The 13,791-nt window shown below is 50.0% G+C and overlaps 1 long non-coding RNA gene across 1 annotated transcript; it reads right to left on the bottom strand.

The window, feature by feature from the left end:
- Positions 1–4,584: 4,584 nt before the first annotated feature.
- Positions 4,585–13,097, bottom strand: LOC142057116 (uncharacterized). Its single transcript, XR_012660548.1, has 3 exons — positions 12,879–13,097; positions 5,526–5,614; positions 4,585–5,115 (listed from the first exon to the last, which is right to left on the bottom strand). It is a non-coding gene; the product is annotated as an uncharacterized LOC142057116 (long non-coding RNA).
- Between the last annotated feature and the right edge of the window lie 694 nt (positions 13,098–13,791).

Raw genomic sequence — 13,791 nt, forward strand, 5'->3', positions numbered from 1 at the left:
ATTTCCCAGGGAGGATCCGTGCCTCAGGGGCAACATGTGCCATTTTTTTATAGCAGCAGTAAAGGAGTTACACCGGAGGAAGAAAGGCATTTTGCACCCCCCTTGGAGGCCAATTTCCACAGGTGTCAATCAGTGCCCCAGGCACCAAACTGAAGAAAATTACACCCAAAGTTATTAGAGGCAGCAAGACTCCAGGCAGCATGAACACAGCATATGTCCAAAAGTAAACAGATTGCATGAAACTTTTCTAACATGCTGAGGGGCCATCAGTGCTGAAATCGCTGTTCCTGAGATGTGGCTCTGACTGCAGGGAGAGGAACGTGTGGTGGGAAGGAGCTGCTGGCGCTGTTTGTTGCCATTGCTGTGAAGCAGTGTCCGCATTTGCAGCTCCACTGGTGGCTCTGCTGAAGTACGTGCTGACCCACCATGCTGCAAGAAGAGGTGCATGGGCATGCGGAGACTGAAGTGCTTGTAAACCATGCAAGGTGTTTGTTCGGCCAGGCCACCTGGCAAATCCTGCTCCAGTAATGATCAGGGCTGGATGGATAATTATCAATGCGGATGGACTTAGACTAAAATAGCTCTGTCCCATCTCCCCTTCCCCCATTCCACCCCTTCTAGCTTCTCAAACTGACACAGTTGAAAACTGTTGACTAACTTTCTGGAAAAGGCACAAATAAATTGGTAGCAAAGGGAACCCAACATCACCAAGGAAGACGAAGAGGTGTAACTTTTGGTTAAAGGTGTCTCAGAGGTCCTGAGCTGGGGGAGCAGCAGCCCAACCTTCTTGCTATGGGCACCATGGCTGTAAAACTCAGCCCAACTCTGAAGGCTGTGGCAAGGGAGGACAGCCCCAAAGACTGCAGTGTAGCCTCCAACTCACAACCTGCCAAGAGCATCTAGCCTTTCTGTCAGTCTCTCTCTGTTGCCTAATGTGGGGGCTTACCCGGAAATACAGCTCCCACCCATACTGTTTAGAGACCTCGCCACTCACATCCACACCTGGTTTCAGCCTGGAGAGGCGGGGGAACCTGGTCCGTCCACTATACATCCCATGCTGCAGGCTGGCTTGCTGTCTTCTTGGCAGGACCTCATGGCAGGATCACACCAGACTGCGGGAACCCACCACTGGAGGTAGACATCGCACGCACCCTACTCGACCCCGCTCCTGGACCCCCTTGACAGCTCATGGGGCACCCACAAAGTGGTGGCAAGGGCTCTGCCCTGCTTCATGGGACTCCAGCAGCGCTATGTTCTGGAGACACTGTGGGGTACACAGAAGTCATGCCACAGGAAAGGAGAGTGTACTGGGGGAAGGGGGCACTGGGGAGCTGTGAGCTGAACCCAGCAGGGAACAGCATGAGACAATAGATGCCTCTGTTCCAAAAATAGTTGGTGATGTGGATGCTTTCCGAGGAGGAACCCAGATCTGGAGAGTGCACAAGGCAGGCAGCAGCATGTTGGATGCCAGAGGAGCTGGACAGGCACATTTCAGAAAGCCAAACAAGCATGCCGACAAATAGGTAACGTGGCAGCCAGAGGCCTGAATGAGCAGGTGGTGAAACTGCATGTCTTGCTGAAAGACATACTGGGCTTGGAAACTGGTCGTGCAAGGCTGGCAGGGCAGCCTGCAGGCTGGCAGGGAGTCTGCCTGGCACCCTGCTCCTTCAGAGCGCTCAAACATGCTCCCTTGCCCCAGGGCAGGACAGACTAGCCAAGAACTGCAAGCCTGGTCCCACCACAACCACCTTGGTGTGCTCCACTCCTCTCCCCACCATCCTTTGATAGATTCCTGCAGTGCTTCCAAAAGGGAAAGATGTGCAATGGTCCCGCTCCTTCTGAGCTGAGCCTCTTATCCATTTCCCAGGCATTGAACAAGAAGCAGTGCCAGGTGGCAGCATGGCCTTGTACCTGGCAGGGCGTGGAGAGCTTATGGAGCTGCTGCTTATCTTCCATGGTCTGAAGGCTCCAAAATGCACAGCTCCTGTGTTTGAAACTGCATCCTTCTCTTGATGCTGCAGGGAAGCACCTGGACTGGGGCTGCACCATGCCCTCAGTGCTTGCGTCCCATGACACCGGGCTCAGTGGGAGACTGAGGGATAGATGGAGCAAAAGCGCCAGCAGCCATCACTGTGTCTGATTCTCTCCAGGCACATGGGACTGATACTCCCAAACAGGAGCAACAAGAGCATCCCAGCTGCCTTATGCTATCACTGTGCTTTCAGAGGCTGCCTCTCCCGATCCCCATACTGGCTCCCATTCTCTCCATCTCACTGGGTGTTTGGCCACAATCTCCAGCTCATACCTTTGACCCTGAGGACTTCCCAACAGTCATGCTGCTGAGTGCTTCTAGCCCATGTCCCCAGTGTCACCTGTGTTCAGTAACTGCTGTGAGCTCCAAGGAAAAAAAAAAATGTGAGAAGGCTGTGTTAAAAAGTACAGAAGTAAGACTTAAAAGATTCAGAAGTAAGACTTAGGTTTTCGTGCATTTTGAAAAAGCTTTATGCTGTTTCAGCCTGTGTGGGTCCCAGCTGCAGGGTCTGCCCTGCAAGCGGAGGAACAGAAATGATCTTGCTTGCTCCTTTCTTTCACACATAACCAGAAATACTGATGGAGGTGGTTCAGCAAATATTGTAGAGTTTGGGGTAAACATGCAATCTTCTGCAGCATGACATGCACAACGCAGCCTGCCACCCTACAGTTCAAGTGGGGCAATCTGTAGTGTACATGCTGCTGGGCTACTCTCAGAGAGTGCTGTCGGGTCTGCACTAGATTGTGCAGATCTAGTTCCTTTCCCTGAGTTCACAGGACAGATGTAGCCATATGAGCAGCTTCCGGTTGATGCAGATGCTCTGGCTCTTTACTGAAGTTATTCTCCAACAAATATTGTTAAAGCCTGTTCAAAATCTAGGTTCAGAATTAAAGTGCCTGGGCTTTGTGGCATAACAGCATCCCTGCATGATTTAAAATCCACATGCTATCAGGTCTGAGCAAGGCAAGCCCAAGATCTGGTGCAGCACCTGCCCAATGTCCCCTGCCTGGCCCCCTCTCTGCTGCAGCCACCCTGGTGCCCATGGAGAGGGCTGGATCTGCAGGAGCCAGGCGATGGGATAACATCACCCATGCCTGCAGAGTCTGCAGTCAGGAGAGGAAATTCACTCCAGCTGCCAGCTCTGGGTGATAAGACAATCTCCCTTCATCTCTTCTTGCCACTTGCTCCACCCCTGCATTCTTTTTTTTTTTTCCTGGTGCACCCAAAAGCCTGTGCTCCCCAGCGTTTCATACCCTGCTCTGAGTTTTCCCCTGATTACACTGTGTCACATTGACGTCAGGGAGGCAGTGAGGGGTAGGCTAATGAGGCTTCTTTCATAACCTACCTGCCCTGGGGGCACTCGTTAAATGCTGTGCAATACACAGGTAACGGCACTGGAGGCTGACTGCAAGCAGTCCCGAGGGAACCCACACTGGTTTTTCCACACAACCTTCCTGCCAGACCAGGAACAGAGCAAACATGCTGAGAATGGAGGCTGGAAAAGGGCAGGTACCTGTCTTGGCTGGTGGGGCTCGGGGTGTGTGCACAAGGCAGTTTGCAGCAGTGATTTCTTCATGCATTGCTGAGCTGGCAGTACCCATACAGGGGGAATCACTTCTAGAAAGTGAAAAAATTAGTTTAGCACTCAAGTTGTTGCAGACTTTGGAGCCTGGCATGCCATTTTTGCAGGGCTGGGTTTTTTGGTGTTGCCGTGACGTGGGAGACAACAGCTTCTGCAGCTCTGGTCAACAGACCATGCTGTGGTCTGGGTTTCATTCGGATGGACTCCAACAGAAACTCCCCATGAGAGGTTACAGGCTGCCAGGAAAGGGTATGCTAAAAGCCAGAGGATAGGGACAGGGCTGTCCCTTCAGAGCGGTGGGGCAGATTCCTGCTCTCAGGCTCAGCAGGGTTGCTCCAGGGTCTGCACAGGACCTTCTGCATCCACCCTGGGACAAATGGTTTGGGGTCTGGCCACAAGCCTCTGGCTTGGGCAGTACTTCTTATTTATCCATCCTGGTCTGCCAGCCCAGCACTCAGCTGTGGGTATTTGCTCTGAGCATCAGCCCTGTCAGGAACACATCAGAGTTCTCCCATGCTCTCAGGTTGCACACAGCCGTGGAGCAGTGAGAGGGACGGGTCTTCAATTTTTCCATTTCCCTTTTGCTTGAGCATATTCTGAAAAAAAAGAATCAATAAAATATCTTTAAGAGATCACCAGCTCTGCCTCCTTCTCCTTCATGCCTGCTCCTCACTGGAAAACAAGAAGGATTACCGCAGCTGCTGGGTTTCTCTTGCTCAAAGAGGGTTGTTTGCAATAACTCCTGTCATGGCTATATGTTAAATACTGACCCAGCCTGGGTTTCAAAAAGCCAGGGTTTTGGGAAGAGGGCATAAATTTGAGCCTCATTTTGGGACACAAGCCTTATTTTCAGAGTTTGATCTCTCTTTCCCTTGTAATGAAAATCTATTTCTTGTCTTTGGGGACTATTGTAGACAGAAGAGACCAGCGTAGTTTGCATATGGAAAAGACTTACTATGAGTTGCTTTTTAAAACATTTTTTATTGATGTGCTCCCGGTCTCCTATTTGCTGGTGGGTAATTAAGTCAATTAACAAGCATCTGTTTATTTATTTCCCTCATTTATGGATGTAAGCAGTTTGGGTAGCAGTTTGTAACAAGGGCCTGCTGTAGCTTGCCTGCCGATACATGAATATTCAGGCAATCGCTTGCCTCTGTCTATGGAGACCTGCCTCCTCTGCCTCAGGGATTCAGGGTGCAAGCTTCAGGGTGGGCAACCTAGGGGAGCTTAGCCTGGGCTGGCACAGGGACAGGGTCCTGCCCTCGGCACATTCAGGATCATGGCAGCAGCATAGCATGTGGAAGATGGAGTACTGCTGCTGCTGGCTCCCTGCCATGTGAGGGCCTGTCCTCCAGAAAACAGCTGTGTCTAGTATTTTTCCAGGGTGTAGGCACCCATAAAATAAGTTCCCTCCTGATCTGCATTTTGGCAAAGCCTCTCAGAAACTCTTGCAGCCCTGTTGGACTTTTGTGTCCCTCCTGCAGATCAAGGCTTCAGCATCCTTCAAAAAAAAAAAGAAAAAAGGCTTTGGGTATCATGCTCGCAAGGAAGCCTGCAGAGGCTGGAAACCACCGCCCACCTCCCCTCTGCTCCTGGGAGGATAGCCTGATTTAATGCATCACCCCAGTCACGGCATCCCTCTCCTCCCCAAACCCACGAACTTTGCTCTTCCAGAGTGGCTGGGAGATGAATACCACCAAGGAAGCAGCAGCTCCCTGGGAATTTGCCATCCCCAGGTTCATGTGGAGCATCCAGGCACATCCCTGCCTAGCCTATCATCCCTCCTGGGCAGCCAGGTAGCCCTGACCTTCTGGTGGACACATTTTGGGGTCACCAGAGCACCTCAGACACTGCTTTCCCCACCTCCCTTGCCAAATGAGCTCCCTAAGCCTAGAGCCAAAGGCTACAAACCTGGCAAGTGACATTCCCGCATGGAAGAAATAACTTCCAGTGATGTCTTCAAAGAGTTATTTAATCATAGGGAGCACAATTAAGGAGGCCTAGGAGCAAGAGAAAAAGGATTAGCAGTATCTGGGAAGAGGATTCATCACAGCGAGCAGTTTGCAGGGGCACATCTGCTGCTGACTCCTCTCTTCCAGATGCACCGGTTTTATTGCCATGTCAGCAGGATGAATGTTTACTCCCTTTTAAAGCCGTCAGACAACTCAGATGCCAAAACTGTGTAACGTTAAACATGCTTGTTTTTTAGAAGAGGGTGGAAATGATGCTTAGAAATGAGGGAATTGCCAGAGCAGATTAGACTGGCCTTGCATCTTCTGCTCCTCACGTGAGACACCATCAGAAGCTCCAGAGGAGGCTGCAAAAAAGCCTGGGGCCAACAGTAGTGGGTCTACCTGTCTGTCCCCTCCCCTGTCCCACACATGTGTTTGGGAGAAGGGAGGGCAGGAGGCCCAATGACCCTTTCAAAATTCCTTGGGTTTAGTAATTTAATTAGTTTAAATGAATAATTAGTGCTCAGTTTAGCACTATCTCATTGCAGCATCCACTGGATGACTGGAATTCCCCGCCCCGCTCGTTGAAAGAGATGACAGAGTTTTGGTGTCTTACAGTAAAAATCATCAGGGCTAGCAGCACCGGGCTGGGTATACAACCAGGGACAGAGTGGTTGCATGCCAAGAAAACACAAGCGAGGAAAAGTATGTGTGGGTGTGTCATTTCCAGGGTGTGGGAAGCATCAGGGCACTGCAGGGCCCATGCTGGAGATGTGCATCTTGCTATTTGGCCAAAGATCTCCAGGATCACTGGAGCTGGCCAGCCTCTGCTTGCAGCTGGGACCACACCTGCCACGTGGTGCTGGTGAATTACTGCTGCCGTTTGAAGGGCGTGTTGTTTTCTGTACCATCAATGGGAAGCAAACATGAAGAAGGGATGACAATGGAGACAGAAGGTAGAAAACCTCAAGTAGAAGCAGCGGCATGGCGGACTGCAGATATCCCAGAACAGGCAGAGCACCTCCAGCACGGTCTACAGTGGTTCCCAAGCAGCAGGGCTTGATTTGGGGTGTCTGGGACCTAGCACAAACACACGGAGAGTGCCCTTCCATAAGCGACATGGACACAAGGTCCCCAAAGAGGCAGGTCACTCACTACCACTCATTTCAGAGCTCACAGAAATTTGCCATCAAGTTTTGAGACAACTCAGTTAAAAAAGTCAAACCATTCCATTCTCTATTTCAATGCAAAACAAGGTGAGAAACATCTCGGAGGAGTGCCAGGAATCTTTACGTGTGTGTGCAGGCTGGTGGGGAGAAGGGGTCAGACTGTTTTTGCTGCTCAGCCATCCTTCAGGATGAACCAGCCCCCGTCACTAAGCCACACCACTGGCCAAGGCTTTGCAGCATCAATCTGCAAAGCCCCAGCTCAAGCAGCATCATCTCTCTTTGCTCAGCTACTCATGGTCTCTGCTCCTGCCACTGCCTGTAGGGAAGCTGCAGCCACCCATCATTACCCCAACCTATTGCTGTCCCAGGAGGGCATCCCAGGCAGAAGAGGAGCATGGCAGCGCCAGGCTCACCTGTGCAATTCTGGGCAGCAATTCACATGCACCGTGCTCCAACAAGGGACCCAGAAAAAGCCTACGATCTTATTTAAGGCAGGAGTGGGAGGTATAATAATAATAATTGGATGGAAGTTTGCTCTAATGGATAGTGTACTGGCTGCAGCCCAAAGCTGCTTAATAGACACGATTTTCCTGGGACAACTGAGTGAAGGCACCAGAGAAATTCACATCAAGTGGCTCTGGTTGGTAAGTAAAAGATACCTTTTGGGCAGTGCAGAGCTGGGACCTCGGGTGGCAGCCCCCTTGCCACACAGTGGTTTTGGGGTCTGCCCGGTGGATGCAGTCCCATCGGGGCAGCCTCTGCCAGCTCCCATTTTATGGCTGGCTACGCTCTGCCTGAGTGGCTGGTCTGCTGGCTGGTGGGAGCAGATGGTATCTTTAAAACACAGCCAATGCTGCCAAGGCCTGCCGCTTTTATTAGCTGCCTCAATGCACACAGGCTATAAAGTGGCACCCATCCATCTCCTCTACCACCCAGCCCCACTGGTGTCCCCCTTCCCCACAGACACTGATGGGATCACAGCTGAGAGGAGAAGGCCTACTGCTGATCTTTACTTCATATTTCAGTGGGGGGGAGGATAAAAAGTTCTAGCTTCTGTCTTAAATTAGCAGGGTGAGATCAGATGTTGTAGCAATATTGCACAGCCTGGGCCCACCAGCTAATGAGAGTGCATCAAAGGCTCTTAGGGAGTCTTGCCTTCATCTCCCTTTTTCTAGCATGGGAGTAAAAGGAGGTGGATCTGGGCTGTATATATGCCCTGCGACTGTGCTGCACAGAGATGCCACCAGCCAGCTGGAGCACAGCATGACCTCCCAGCCAGTGTCAGGGTGCCCAGGACACAAGGGAGGCTAACAGAAAAGCTTGCTTTTGGCACAGGGTTCATCTGGGTTCAGCTCCTACCCCTTATTGGGGCTGTTATTGTAGACCCACTGCCAAACACTCCCAATTGCCTCCTGACAGCAAGTTTGGAGTGTGGGAACAATTTCTGGCAGCAAAGCCTTATTAAGACATTCTCCCCCCCACCCACCCAATAGCACCCCATATTGGGTGGGACCTGGTTTTAAAAGTTAATAATAAACTGTTCTTTGTCAGATTTTGGTATTTGTTCTATTCCAGTGTTTCATTCTGTACATGCATTTTTGAGGGCTACAGCTGGGGGGACAAGGAGTTACCAACATGACTACAAAGACAGTAAACTACAGTGTTAGGGCATGAATAACCCTCTGGGACATGGGGGAAGGAGGGGAATTTCTTCTACCCACTTTGCCCCCAGAGAAACCACACTCATAATTGCATCCTCTGACCCTTCATTTAATCCTGTTTAAAGTCTCTGGAAGACAAACATGAAGACAGTACATTATTTTCCTGGGCAAATTAAATTATAGGCTTCCCCATGGAAATTATTTCTATTTTGCACCTTTCCCTTAATCCCACAGAATTTGAGAGACAGCTGATTTATAGATTTTTGGAAGCTCTTTTTTTCCACACTGCTGTTAGAAATGAAATGGATCGTGTATTAGTTTAGATCTGCACACTAGAATCTAAATAGAATAATATAGAACTTAGGTGTATGACTAGAATCACACTGGATGAGGATGAGGTTTCTCAGCTGCAGAGTGTCTGGGTGCAGAGCTTGCTGCATGCTGCAGGCAGCGTGTTTGCTGAGCACTCCTAATCTTCCCCGTGGACAAGGCATGTAGCGATGATGATGGGAGAGGCTTTTAAACAGCCATCCCTGAGCACATGCGGGAAGGTTGCAGCAGAGAATTCCTGGCTTCAAAGGACAGCAGAAATAACTGTTTTGTGAAGTGGCTCTTGAACATGGGATACACCAGGGATTGCCCACCTGAAAAACACAGTGTACCTTTGGGGTCAGCTTTTTGATAGTCAAAGTGAAATTACTGAAGGCAGCCTGGTACCAGCCAGCAGAGAAACCACACTCAGCATCTGTGCCAGCTGGGGGCCATCCCACTGCTTAAGCTGAAATGGGATTCTCACACAGCTACTGGCTTTTGTAGAGGCTTTCTGCTGTCTGTGGGTTGAGCTGGGGGTGCTAAGGACAAGTGTCCCCTAGCAGGCCACCACTGCAGGCCAATAACTGCCTGGTAGGGCATACTGCTTCCAAAAAGTGGAGCAGGATTGCTGTGCAGGGGCTGAGAGCCAGAGTCTGCTGCAAGGACACTAGCTGGATGTGAGAAGCACTGCAGGCCATCCTCTGCATGGGCGGGGGAGGCAGGGGAGGGAAGCATCCCTAGAAGGACCCTTCCATCTGATCTACCTGGGAGCAGTCGGGTTCACAGCACCAGATGCTGAAACCTTGTAAAAGGAAGGCTTTGGTGTCAGGGAAGCTGGGAAGCTTCCTGGGGCCTAAGAGAGAAGAGAGGTGGTAGTCTTCCTTACTACATGCACCCAACTGAGCACCTTTAACAACTGTTTCCATCAGGCAGAGCCAAGCTACACATCTGTGCTACCACTTTATGTGGCTTTTGGATCAGGGGAAAAAGTGAGTGGCATTGGAGGGCTCACAAGGGATTAAAAGAATTCTTATTCCCCCACCACCTTTTTCTTTACACATGACAAGGTAGGAGGAAGATACAGAGGAAGCATATGACCACAGAAAGGGGCACTTGATCCAAATTCCAGGGTGGAGAAAGAAAAACATGAAGTGAGATGAGTTAAGTAATTGGGGCACAGGAGGATGAAAGGCAAAGCAGAGCAAGCAAAGGTTACTTTGCAGGGGTGGGTGGTTTCAGAGTGTCTTTATAATGCAGCCCAGTAAGGTCCCTCTTGCAGATGTTCTTATTACCATTAATAATTACCTCTACCTAATGCTTTCCTCTTACAAGCCCTTTACAGACACTTGCATGCTGCAGATGGAGCCAACAAAGATGGAAAGAGCACTAGAGGTAGGATCCAGTGAGAATGAGCCCTCTGGAAAACACAGAGGGAGGGAGCAAGGGGAAGAGACACCCTGCCATCGCATCTGTGCCAAACCCCCCTCCCTGAAGGGGCAGACCTTCATCATGGCATTCATTTGAAACAAACAAAACAAACAGAAAAAATAAACAGAACACACACATGTTTTGGTTTGGACATGGAAAGCTTTTTCTGCTGGGAAGGGAGATGCTGTTATTCACTTAAGACACTGTTTGGCTAGCCTTCTCAACAGCCTATCCTGGGGTACAATCTACCCTTTTCCAAATTTTTTGTGTGTCCAATGCACCCTGATTTTATTGCCCCTTTCAGCGCTGCTTCTTCCATTTTCAGGAGCTGAAAAATCCCCCCTGGCCATTTTTCTGGGACATCTTGTCCTTCCCAGAGTGTGAAACTCTCCAGGACTTGCACGTGTTTATGGCCCCTGTCCTGCGATGGTGTAACAGCCCCACACAGGAGGATTTCACCAAAGGGATTGCTCTGGGCTCCTGTTCAACAGGGAGATGAAATAATCCTAATGGCATCATCTCATTTGGCCTTTCTTTTGCTCCAGCTGTTCCTGCTTCTCCTCCAGAGATGCAGCTGCCTTTCAGAATCACTGAATTGGAAGAGAGGCTTTGGATTCAGTCTCCCCAGTGTCCCCTGTACTTTCTGTGGTGGTGGGGCCATTTTCCTGAGGAGACCTGTAACACGAGTAAGACAAACGCTGGCTGTCTTGTGTGGTCATGTCTGGATTTCAGGGCAGGTTTTCCTGTTTGGACAAATGCAAGACTCAAGGCGAAATTCAAGAAGGTGAAAATCTGTGTGCTGGACATCCAAGAACATATCAAAGAGAACGAAGCTCCAGCAGCAATTTCCATGCAGCCCCTGGACATGGCCACAGGCTTACTGGAGGATCCTTACCTTCATTTAATCTCTTCTGGCCTCCCATTTCTTGCAAGAGAGGCAGAGACCCTGCATCTGCCAGGGATGCAGCCCAGCCTGCAGGTGAGGGTCTGGGGCATGGGGAGATCACAGCAACAGAGCAAAACACAGTTCTCCCATATTTCCTCCAAAAAGTGACTGAACTGAGGGTTTGGGGAGGCCAGAACTATAAAAAGAATAATAAAAATATCTAAATATTCTTGAAGCACAAGCACAATTGATTACTCCATGCATGCTTGGGTTTTAGGCTAGGTTAAAAGCTAACAGGGTTACAAGCCTACAGCAAACTCTGCCTGCTGCTTCCTCACCTCCTGCCGCAGCTTTGGTTCAAACACAAGCGCTACTTGAACAGCTTATGGTCCTGTGGGGAGGGTGGAAACCTTGGCTGATCTATAGTTTGTGGGCAAATCTGGTCATAACTCATCCCTCATCCTGCTCTTCAGGGAGGTCTTCACCATGGGCTTTTCAATGAATTGGGAAGGGGAATGAAGGCAGTGACAAAGGTCCTAAAGCAGCCAGGAGACTCCTGGTCTCACTCCCAGACTGAGACTTGCTTCTCTGAATCTCTTCCTTCAAAAGCTTCTGGCCTTTCCTAAGGACTAACTGGAGCTCCTGTCATTCAAGTGAGGGGTTTAACCTGAGATCACCTAAGGCTCTTACAGGCTACAGGCACTTGCCCATGCCAGAAACAAGTGAAAGGCTCTTGCTCACCAGCAGTAAGTCAGGAGGCAGACTGGCAGGTAGTCTACAAAGCTCTTCCTGAGCCCATCCCCTTGCTGCAGAAAGGATGCTTTTCCTCTGCATCCTCCACTGAGGCCATGTTTTTGGCAACAGGCTCAAGGTTTGCTGGGCCTGGGATTTCCAAACAACTCAGGAATTAGCAGCCACCTTAGACCTTGCACTGCTTCCACATGTCCCAGGGAGCCAGGTCATTGCCACTTTGGTCCTCAGTCACCCCTCCAGGCAGCGTGAGCCACTGCAGGTGCTCAGCCTGGAGTGGGTGTGGAAGAAACCCAAAGCACCTGGTGGCAAGCTGGTCTCCCACCCTTACCCTGAGTCTGCACCCCACATGCCAGCAGACACGAAGGCATGGGAGAAATCAGTATGGGGCAGGCCCAGGGACGAAATGATGTGCAGGGCAGGTTTGTGAGAGGCAGGGAGGCTAGAAATCATTTTAGGAACCAGAATAAGAGACAAAGCCATTTTGTCCTTTCAGTGCCCTCAGCCTGCAGACTTGTTCCCTATTTTCTCATGCCCAGAAACTCTCACTCCCACAGAAACTATGAACTTCTCCTGAAGTCAACATTACCACTGAGAGTCCCCTCTCAGAGGATTTCCCCAACTGGCACAAAAATATGCTACTGCTGGAGAGGCTGCTGAGGCTGGCCTGGCAAATACACTGAGTACTGATACAGTGCAATGCTTGGAGAGGAAAGAGTAGAACTGTCTGCTTCCGGGAGAAAGACAAATAAACAAAAATTCCTCTGATATTCATGTGTTCCACAGGAAAAAAACCTGATGTGGAAAACACCCACCGCAAACACTTCCAGTTCTACCCTGCCCTTACAGTTGCTTTGGTTCAGCAAGAGATACCCCTCCTTATTTTGTACAAGCCAAGAGACCCTTTCCAGGCAGTGCAAAGAACCCATGGAGCTGGTACATGAGCCCATCCAGCCCAGCAGGGTCTCAGCATCCAACAGGGATGCCACATGGGAATATTAGCCTCCCCACACACTCAAAAAGTCCTTCCCAATTAGGTACTGGACTGATAACAATGGGCTTATGGCCCCCTTTCTAGAGGTTTCCAGATATTTGTCTCTTCTTACCTTTGTGTTGTGGGAAGGCATATCCCAGCACTCCTTCCTTCTCCCCCAGCTCAGAGCAGATACTCATGCATCTCTGGCGCACTGGGTGTTCAAAGCTCCCTTTTTCAGCTGCAGGAGTGAGTTTTATAGCTGGCTGTAGCCTTTAGTGCTAGGTACAGTACAGTGCTTCAGGACCAGATGGAACTGCAGCTGCCATGGGACAAGAGTGCAAAGGCATCTCTACTAGGAGACAGGGGAAGCATTACACAAAGCTATAGAAAAGACCAGGGGAGAAAAACAGCCCATAAAAAAGGGTTTCTACGTTGCTACTGAGCCAGACACTCACCCCTCTTCCACAGCAGGGACTCACAGACATGCTTCAAGCAGCTCTACTCTCTCAGACATGATGTCTATGTGGTCTACAAGTCCCACAGCCAAGGAGAGATGCAATAAATAACTTCTTCCTGCCTCAAAAGATTGTTGAAAAAAAAAAAAACCACAAAATGTACAAAGGTTTGCAAATGACTTTGATAAAAGGCTACAAACAAATCCCTAATCCAGGAAGGAGGTGCTGTGCTTGTATTTGAGAGGTGCAGCTGAGAGCCCTGCCCATCTACTGAACAGGTGAAAAACATTTAATCCTACACAGCAGCCCCCAGCACTGCTGGGGAAATGTCACTGCCTTCAAGAGCACCCTAGCTGGGAAAAACACATCTTCATCAGTATTTGATACCATGAGCAATGGTCTGCAGCTGAAGCACGCCACTGCCATGGTCCTTACCCACACAAATTGCTGCAAATGGCTGAGAGATGGACCAGCCAACACGCAGGGTGAAAGGAAAAAATGCCCAGGACTGTTGCCTGCCCCACGCTGCCTGGAGTGGGGAAATGACAGAATGAAGAGTTTACAATAAGCCCATAAATTAATGGGGGG

Source organism: Phalacrocorax aristotelis, chromosome 5, assembly GCF_949628215.1.
Source record: "Phalacrocorax aristotelis chromosome 5, bGulAri2.1, whole genome shotgun sequence".
NCBI lineage: Eukaryota > Metazoa > Chordata > Aves > Suliformes > Phalacrocoracidae > Phalacrocorax > Phalacrocorax aristotelis.